Raw genomic sequence first — 10,288 nt, forward strand, 5'->3', positions numbered from 1 at the left:
TGACTAATGGTTTTAAAATAATGTGTCTTCATAATTCTTTTCGAATGTTCATGCGATAGGTACAATGCCAAATTGACATATTTAAAAATCTCTGAGAGATCTAAGACAATGTTTGAATTGATTTAGCAGAAAAAATATAACAGTTGATTCTCTTTCTACTTCTAATTGGCAACGTTATACATTCAGTTAGCTTCTTCAAGCATCGCGTAGAGAATTAAAAAACACTTTAAAATTCAACAAAACTAAAGAAAGTATAATTTTCAGATACGCCACTATGGATTAGCTTCGACGACATATTCAGACGAATCAAGTAGTTTTTCTTAGCTGTAAAATTCCAGCAGATGATAAAAGGATATTGCATGCTGTAAAGGGAAGGCGATGATTTTTACTTTTACAGTAACCAGTGAGGTGGTTGAGAAAGAAGTGCTGGGATCTCCGGAGTCCTGCTCTTTCCTGTTTGAATCCCCCTATGGGGGAAAGAGCTCGGTTCCGAGTTTCCTGAGCTTTTTTTCTTTAATTTCTGATTTTGTTATAATTTAATTTATATATTTCTAAATATGGCGTGAATGAATTTTATGATCCCTATCACCATTTTCTATATTTATACTGAATGTAATATTACACAATAAAAATATTTTTAAAAAGTCAACTTAATACAACGAACAAAATTAATTTTACCTTGATCGGTCATAATCTGGAAGCCTCACTGTAATGATCTTTTAATTATGTAAAAACAGAAATCGAATGACAGAAATCAAAAGCTTTCTTATTCTTTTATTTCTTCGATTCTACAAAAGAATTCTTAGACCCGAGATGATTTAAAGTAGGAATGTAAACACAAATAACCACTTCTGATTGTTTTCGAAACTGAAATTAGACGTCGCGAAAGGTTTTCGCAAGGCGGATCTGTGCCCACCGGTGTGCCAATACGCCTGACAGAAACTATCCAGAACAATGGAAAAACAAAACGTTACCCAACTAAAATAGCTAACCCGATGAAACTAAAGTGGAAATATTATTTATAGTATCAACAGATATATTTAATAAAAACAAATAAAGATAAATTAAAAATTAGAGAAGTCAACAATAATTAAGATCACAATTACCATAAAATCCATGAAAGGCCTCCGGTAACTTGAAAAAGAATATTTCTAAACTAACGTCTGTGCAAGAATGTGATATGGTAAGAGTTATACCCAACCACCAGGATTTTCTCCTAATGATGGGTACCATAAAGATTTTACAATAATAGGAAGGTTTTATAAGACTCCTTATACATTTATAATTAGGATAATATATTAGGATAATAAGGATGAATTTCATCAACATTATTGAATCGTAAGGATTACTGCTTTTATTACGTATTCAAAAATATTATTATTAAACAACATAATTTATCTTCGTTGTATCTATCTTTGAGTATTGTTTAATATGACAAATTAATGAAAAATGAGTAATAATGTTACAGTATTAAATACAATTATTTACGTACCTCATACATATCTCATTTGTCAATTCGTAATCGAAATTTAAATATATCAAGTATTGAATAATCGATACATGATATATTTACTTGTATAATCGATGAAAGCTTTCCTCTAGTTTCTTCAATACGAATTTTGTTTCTATTAATCGCAGTTGACCTTAAAAAAAATATTACCGCATTTATATTTAATTGATTTTTGCAATGATTAGAATATAAACTTTCAAATATTTACCGCTACTTGACGTTGCAATTCACACGATGAATGCAGATAAATAATTAGATGAAAAAGTAGTTTCTCTTGTGGGATTTCCCGTTATATCAATCTCTTGACATATTAAAGACATTTTTTTAAACCATCCAAACATATGGATTTTTTTTTTAGAAACGTTTTTCATAAAAGGACTCTTTAAAAAAAGTTTCACAAGCGAAGTAAATTTGACAACCATTGAACATGAGTTAAGGGACAAATATAATTTTGAGCTGGTATAATACCACAAAATTTTATATATGACCACTGAGTTTTCGACATATATATGTTCTCAAATAATAAGTATATAAAGTTGTCAAAATTGTTATAACTTTATTATGTTTCTTTTTATGACTTTCTTTTATGCCATTTATTCTTAATTCTTTATATCATTCGAACAACGTTTAGGGCTCTTCTGCCCATTATCAATTTCTAAAAATGAAAATATGATGAGAAGATTGGGGGTGCGGTCAGTAAAAACATAAACAAGTTTAATAGTTCAAACGTTTCGGCCTGAGTTTCTAGCCTTCATTAGAGCTAAGAACAAAGAGTAAGATAACAAACAATGAATACAAATTAAAAAAATTAAATAAAATAAATAAATAAAAAGAGAAAATATGAACAGAATGACACAAGTAAATAATTATACAGAATGAAAATTAGTAAAAATAAAGTGATGAAAAAAGTGGAAAATAAAATGTTTAAATAAATATGTAACTAGAATAACATAATCAAGGAAATAAAATTTTAAAATTATATAATGCCAAGAAACGAAGAAATATGAATATATTAATTTAATAATAATTAAAACTTAAAGTTATGGAAAGAAAAAAAATATATATTAATAAATAAAAGAAAATATATATAACTAATGAAATATGTAAGTATAATACTAGAATAAAGAAACAAAACATAAGGTTGAGTTAGACAAAAGAAGTGAATTGAAACCATGACAATAATAATATGTGGTGAATATAACTAATAACATGGGTAAAAGAACGATAAGAAAAGAGAATAAGACAAAAACTCTCTTACTCCCTTGGGAGTAGGTGAGTTTTTTTGTCTTTTTCTCATTTTTCTTTTATTTATAAATATAGATTATTTTGTATTCTTTCCATAAATTAAATTTTTAATGATTATTAAATTAATATATTTTATATTTCTTCGTTTCTTTGCATTATATAATTTTAAAATTTTATTTCCTTGATTATGTTATTCTAGTTACATATTTATTTAAACTTTTTATTTTCCACTTTTTTCATCACTTTATTTTTACTAATTTTCATTCTGTATAATTATTTACTTGTGTCATTCTGTTCATATTTTCTCTTTTTATTTATTTATTTTATTTTTATTTTTTTAAATTTGTATTTATTGGTTGTTATATTACACTTTGTTCTTAGCTCTGATGAAGGCTAGAAACTCAGGCCGAAACGATGGCACTATTAAATAAATTCTCTCAACTTGTTTGTGTTTTTTACTGACCGCACCCCCAACCATCTTCTCATCATATATATTATCTACGGTCAACTATCTTCTCATTATTAAAAATAAAAATACTTACAATTAACGTACAGTTACAATCAACAGTTTACATTGCATTTTAATAATTTTCTTTACACATTTACGTAGAAATAATTTAATATTTAACTACATGTACATTGACTACACTAATTTATAACCATTTACAAATCTAAAATGTTTTTGAGATTGAAGCTAAATTTCCTAGTTATTGTTCTTATTTTTTACCACTTTCTTATTATTAATTTGTTGACATTTGTTTATGTAAATTGAATTTCATTTTTTATATATTCCACATTGAATAAAAGTCCTTCTTTTTAAATCTTATTTTTTATTTTTCATTAGTGCTGTTTTCCAAAAATGTTTTTTGGAAAACACACACTATCTTCATCATACATGTCGGAAGTCAATAAAGAGATGGTGTGTCAACATTGTACTCGTACGTTTCCTCAAGCATTTGTCTTAGCGAGAACAGGTAGTCTGTTGTTGAACGTCATGGCCAGAAAGCGCTGTGGTACTCGACAGTTGTTCGCTCCTCTCCACCATCCTCCGACACATTGCTACCTACAAGATATTGTCAACTGTTGGCAGGAGCGCTATGTCTCTGTAATTTTCACATTTGCGTTTTTTCCCTTCCTTATATATAGGGACTATAATATCTTCTCCCCAGTCAGCTGGGAGTGGGGAAGTCAGCTTCCATCCACATATCCCATATCACCTTGAAAAAATGCTCCCAAGTGCTCCCCCTGCGTATTTTATAGGGATTTCGTCGGGTCCTGGAGACATTATTTTTCAGGGACCATATTATGTCCATAATTTCTTCTCTGTCTGGTGGTACCCTCTCATCAATATAATTGTTAGATTGGTAAACCTGGAGAAAGTACATATTGGTTGCCTCAGGGTATAGAATTGCCTTAAAGTAATGAAGCCACCTATCTTTGGTTTGTTCAGCTCCGGAGATAAGGTTTCCACATTGGTCTAGGCACATTTGTTTGTTGAGTACATTGAGTACAACCCTCTTTTAGCAATTTAGCGTCTTTATAGAACTTTCGGCTTTCTAGCGCCTGAAAATGCTCTTGCATCTCATCGAGTTTTCTTACCTCATGTTCCCTTTTTTTATCATGCATTATTCTTTTGGCATTTCTTCTTCTTTCGGAATATTCATCATATGTCCTGTGAGTTTTCCTTTGGAGTATCTTCATTCGAATTTGTATGTAAATGCGTAAAAAAAAAAAATTGTTTTTAATTGTAAAACTGTTAATTGTAAATATTTTTATTTTTAGAATTTGATAATGGAAAGAAGAGCCCAAAACGTTGTTAGGATGATATAAAGAATACAGAAGTGGATAAAGGATATAAAATAAAGTCCTAAAAAAAATATAATTAAGTTTTAACAAATAAAACCGTTTGAAACTTACGTTATGGGATTAAAACCAATTGATTATTTTTAAAATGTGTAATAACATATATCATCGAATTTTCAACCAAGATAAAAACATTTTATAAATGATTAACGATTTGTAGAGTATATTATCATATCAATCATACTACACATCAGCTTATTATGATTTCTGAATAAACTACTTTATACATGAGGGAATTAATTACAAAGCAGTGTTAGTGAATTTTTCAACAATTTTGAGTTAGGTTTAGAAGTACTATCTAAAATTGTTGAACCGTTGAAAGAAAAATGAACTATGTTAGAACCTCAATAGCTTGCATACAACACTTAATCAATATATCACAATTTCTTTTTAAAATCATTTAAACAATTACCTAATTAAACATCTATTTAAAATTACATATTGCTTTCTCCTTATTATATTGATATTATATTGTTGTCACAAATATAAATATTTTTAATAATTAAAAAAAAACATATTCTAAATAAGAAAATATAGAAAACCTTCCTGAAACCAGGTTATCTTTATCATCGATAACAAATAGATTATAAAACCAAGTCAATACTCTCCTACCTCTGTTCCACAAAAACCACAGAATAATGTTTTTATTTTATTCTATCTAATATTATTATACAACATTAAATTACTAATTGATTTACTATATCTGTGTAGTGTGTACATAACTTTTTGATATCTGTCTTAAAATTGTTAGCGTTACCTGTGTTTAGTTATATATATTGCTTCTGTTATTTTTCTATTAGTTTTGTGATTTACTATATCTAAAATTTTTCATTTTTCTGAAGAGAAAACAGTGTTTTTGAAAACTATCTATTGGAAACTAGTGTCTATATAGAGCTCTACCCGAGCTACAATTTTATGATTTTATTTACACTTTCCTTTCAAAAAGGAATACATTTTTTATTAATGATAGTAGTTTACAAGATATAGAGCACTGAATAAAAAATTATTATTAACTTTAGGGTTTTCTTGAATAGTATCCATGAAGGAAATTGGGATAGGAAACTTGAGTATTTTCGTCAATCAAAATTCAAACTATCTTGAATAAATTCAGAATATTTGACCTTTTGATTTTGCGATTCCTGGAATATTTAGAAAAAAAGGAAAAGCAAGTTATTAGGCAGTAAAAAGTGTTATTTCACTTACCAATGATTGTATTAAAATTAACAAATAGCCTATAGGTAACAAAGACCGAAATAAATATCATGAATTACTTTTACAATCCAAATACTCAACGGAAAGCGTTGTTGAGAAGCAACGTTTCTTGATTTGGCAGTCCAAAAGAATATGGTTGTATCCTTTGTCAAATGAAATAAACAGAAAGGATAATTATCAGAAAAGTAACCATTTATTTGAGTGCAGGATTGCACAACCCCACGCAGTCTTCTTCGTGACACATGCCCAAATACACATCAAGGTTCCGTCAATCCTTATTACGTTTAAGTGTTATCCTTTTTTTTTTCCTTTTTAAGAAACGACAATAGAACAAAAAATGTGAGAAAACATGACAAAGGTTTCTACTACAGAGCTGTATTAAGAAATAAAGCCGTACATGGTGGTGATTGCGGTAGTTGGAAGTCAGTCACAAAAGCATGCTATTCTCTTTTCCATGTCCTCGGGTAAAATTTGAATAGGATCTTTCCATTATTCATGACGCGGGAACAAAGCCGTGGAGTCAAGGCAGTGTGCAGTGTCGCAGGTCTACTGATCTTGTCAGGTTGACAGCTACAATTTTACTACCAATCAAAGCAACGGCGCAACTACGCAAATTTATACTCTAAGAGGATTATAGGCGCTTTCCGTCCATACATTCCGTACTTAAAAAGTGACATTGAGCAACATTCGATTTTCTTCACTAATTTCGAGAACGTACTAACTATTTAGGTAGCTAAATTATTATTTATATTTAGATTAGAAAAAGTATATATATATTTTTTATGATCAAACGTTTGTTTTGTGAACATTCAAACATGAAAAGCTTATATAGAACCCCTTAATGAGTCCAATAAAACCATGCTTATTGAGATCTACGGTATTCCAAACAAAGATTATCGGGAACTTTTTTGTGAGAATTTATTTTTTCCATTAGCATATAGGGTTCTTTCAATTTTATTAAATAGTTTCTATAAACTATCCCTGACGACGATTTAGTAAGCAAGCGAGAAGCAGATATTTCTGGTTACATATTTTTCTCTATTGTATTAAAAAGTTACTAGTGATCACTGCATGATATTTTATACTACATATTAAGTGGAATAATGGGTCGCAAAAAATTGAGTTTAACCAATGAAGAACTCGAGGAGACGTGGACATCCTATCCGTATTGAAACGTTGGAAAATCCCTGTAAGACTGGCATTTGCTAAGACTATAAATAAATCTCAAAGGTAGAGTTTTGATGAGATTTTGGTAAATTGTTTTGATTATGGTAAATACAAACCACCCCTACTGTTTAGTAAATTAAAAGTTAACATCATTTCAAATTACATACAAATTTATATTCACATGAGTATAAACTATATATTTGTGTACAACATACCTGTGTAAGCGTTTTAGTTTTTACTCTTTAGCTAGTGCTAAATATTAGATTGCTTTAGTAGTTGCGGAGAATGTTTTGTTTATTGATCACACCTAATTAGAATTTCATATTATTCGGAATAGTTTGAGCCTGAGAAACAAGAACTAATTACTAACATTGGTTTAGAAGAGAATTTGTCTTAAGTTGAATATGAGCTGACATCCCAACAATGTCTAACAATATCCTTACCACGTATGCTGATGACACATGTGTGCTCACAGTTAGTAATAACCCTTTGATTGCATCCCAAACTCTCCAGTCCCATTTCACAATCCTCGAAGAACGGTGTCGAAATTGGAGGATAAAAATAAATCCCAACAAATCCCATCGAATCACATTTACTCTTCGTCGTAAACCTGCCGAAGTAACTACAGTACAATTTAATAATGTGTCTCTTACCCCTGTAGAACAGATTCGTTATCTTGGACTACATCTTGACAAACGACTAACCTGGAATCCTCACACAAGACTGAAAAGACAGGAAACTGCACGCAGATTCCGACTATTACAGCACTTACTAGACAAGCGGTCTAAACCTCCAACTGACTGATCTACATGACAATAATAAGGCCCACCTGGACATACGGAGTTGAGCTTTGGGGCTCCACTAAACCTTCGAATTCCTCTCGTATCCAATCTTTACAATCCAAAATCCTTCGTAAAATCCTCAATGCTCGTTATTTTGTAACTAATAAAACCATCCATAAAGACCTAAATGTTCCTTATGTAACCGATCTAGCCCGAACCCGCTATTATTCCTTCCACAATAGCTCCCTAACCACCCAAACCCACTAGTTTCTAACCTTGCTTCCTCTTCCATTCCTGGCAATCATCCGAGGCGCCTAAAAAGAAGATGGCCTCGTGACCTTATATTGTAAACTGTTTTTAGAGTTTTACTCTACATGCTGTATCATATCATTATGTCATTATGATCAAATTTACTTGTAATTTTTATACAGTTGTAAATATCAATAAATAAATTAAAAAAAAAAAAAGTATATGAAATAACTAAACGAGCATAACAGGTTCATTTCTGGCAGTCGGTTTCCCCCAACCCAGAATCTACATTCCGACTACATCTATCTCACATAGCTAATTGTCCATCTGAACCCTATTTTATGATGAAACTATTATTATTTCGTAAATATGAAAACTTTTTGTTTCCTGATGGGGACGCATATTAGTGATATGCAAATGGAACTGAAAATCAGTATCACTACAACCCCATAATGGGTCAGGGGCTCAATACTTCTTAAGGAAGTACTGTAACAAGTCGAGTGGTTGTGCAAGGAGGTAATTTAATCAGAATTACGCTCGACCGCCAGATTTTTACCTAATTAAAAGATTTTAATCCACTTTAAAGGGCTAAGTGGACTCAGGAGGGGTCTGAATCACAGTTGCAGTAAATGAATGGTCTATTGCTATTTCTGAATACACTAAATTACTTCCAGACAAGTCTGTAAAAATTAAGTTAAACCATCTTTTGTTTTGTTTTTAAACGAAGCTTAGGTTCTCCAGCTGAGTTTTGTTTGAGGCCGAGCTGGCTTGAACCGCCTCTGCTCACCACACCGCAAAAACAAAATAAAGAAACTACAAAGATCAAACCTCAGCATAATTCTTTGAAAAATAAAACCCTGGAGATGAAACTAAAATCGAATATATTTTTTGTTTTTATTTCTGTTTGGAACCCATAGCGTGCTGGAAGATTGTAAACAATGGCTTTGGTGGCTCCGTATTTATTGTTCTGGTAGATTATTTTTACATTTTTTTGCGAGTGTTCAAAAATGTTTTCTGATAAAACCAATAGTGTACGACTTGATATTCCCACGGCATTAAATGTTTGTGCCACCTAATGATTTTTCCCGTCATTTTGAAAAACTGTATCTCTGAAACTATTGAACGAAAATAATTCTATCAGGACTGAAATTTTAAAGCATTTAATTAAGGGATACAATAAACATTTCATGTCGTAAATAGTTTTTAAGATAGTGAGTACTGATTGAAAAAGGAACCAAAATCTTCCTTTCCTTCTTCAATAAAATGAAAAAATACCACTAAAAATAGTTCAATAGCTACTTTGACGTTCACTGTTTCCGTTTTTTTGGCTAGAAGAAAAATAAATAAATTCTTTTTCAGGTTATGAAAAAATGCAGTACTATCCAAAAAACGTAAAATTAATGGGAGTGTACTGAAAAAAATGTGGAAGCTTTTATTAGATTAAATTTTTACTTGTGCACATAAGGAACCCAATAAGAAAAACAAAAAAAATAAAACTATTCATTGTAAATGGGCTTCAATGTAAAAACCTAAATGGCACTTGATACCCTAAATGGGTAAGCTAGTTTGCTTCAAAATTTAAGTAACTACAATTCATCATACGCAAACATGTTATATACTGAAATATGGTCATTTTACTAATGGGTACAGTTTAACATTGGAATCATTCTCAACTCTTGCTACTTCATTTTTTCGTCTGGCAGATTTGAATTTTATCATCATATGAGATCAGACTTACAAAATTTAACATTCTGAATACTTTAAATTTAAACGAAGCTTTGATATAATTCAAGATAATTCGTCTCTGTTTTCTTTCTTTAGCAATTTATTTAACTTTATCGCTGAATATAATCTTGATGATTTAATTTTAATTATATCACAATTAAATCATATATCAGAATAATCATATTTTATTTACGTGTTTCATAAATAAATATGTTCTAATTGTAACTCCTTGAAATAGTCACTCACATTATTTTACTAATGTGCTTTGTGATTGTTCTTATTATAATACTATTTACAGTTATAATACTATTTTACATTACGATTTATAAATGATGAGAAAATATTTTTCTAATAAATTTATTATTAGAAAAAAATTATTAGTTCTAAAATATTATTTAGCTTTCATGTTATAATAAAAAATTAAAAGAAAATTTAGTAGGTTTTACCTTCCCTAATAATAGACAAAATTTAATGATTTGTTTTTGATTTTGCAGGGAATTCAATCACCATACATATATAATATTCAAAAACAACG

The sequence above is a fragment of the Halyomorpha halys genome, unplaced genomic scaffold, assembly GCF_000696795.3.
Source record: "Halyomorpha halys isolate HHAL.00 unplaced genomic scaffold, Hhal_1.1 Scaffold706.1, whole genome shotgun sequence".
Lineage (NCBI taxonomy): Eukaryota > Metazoa > Arthropoda > Insecta > Hemiptera > Pentatomidae > Halyomorpha > Halyomorpha halys.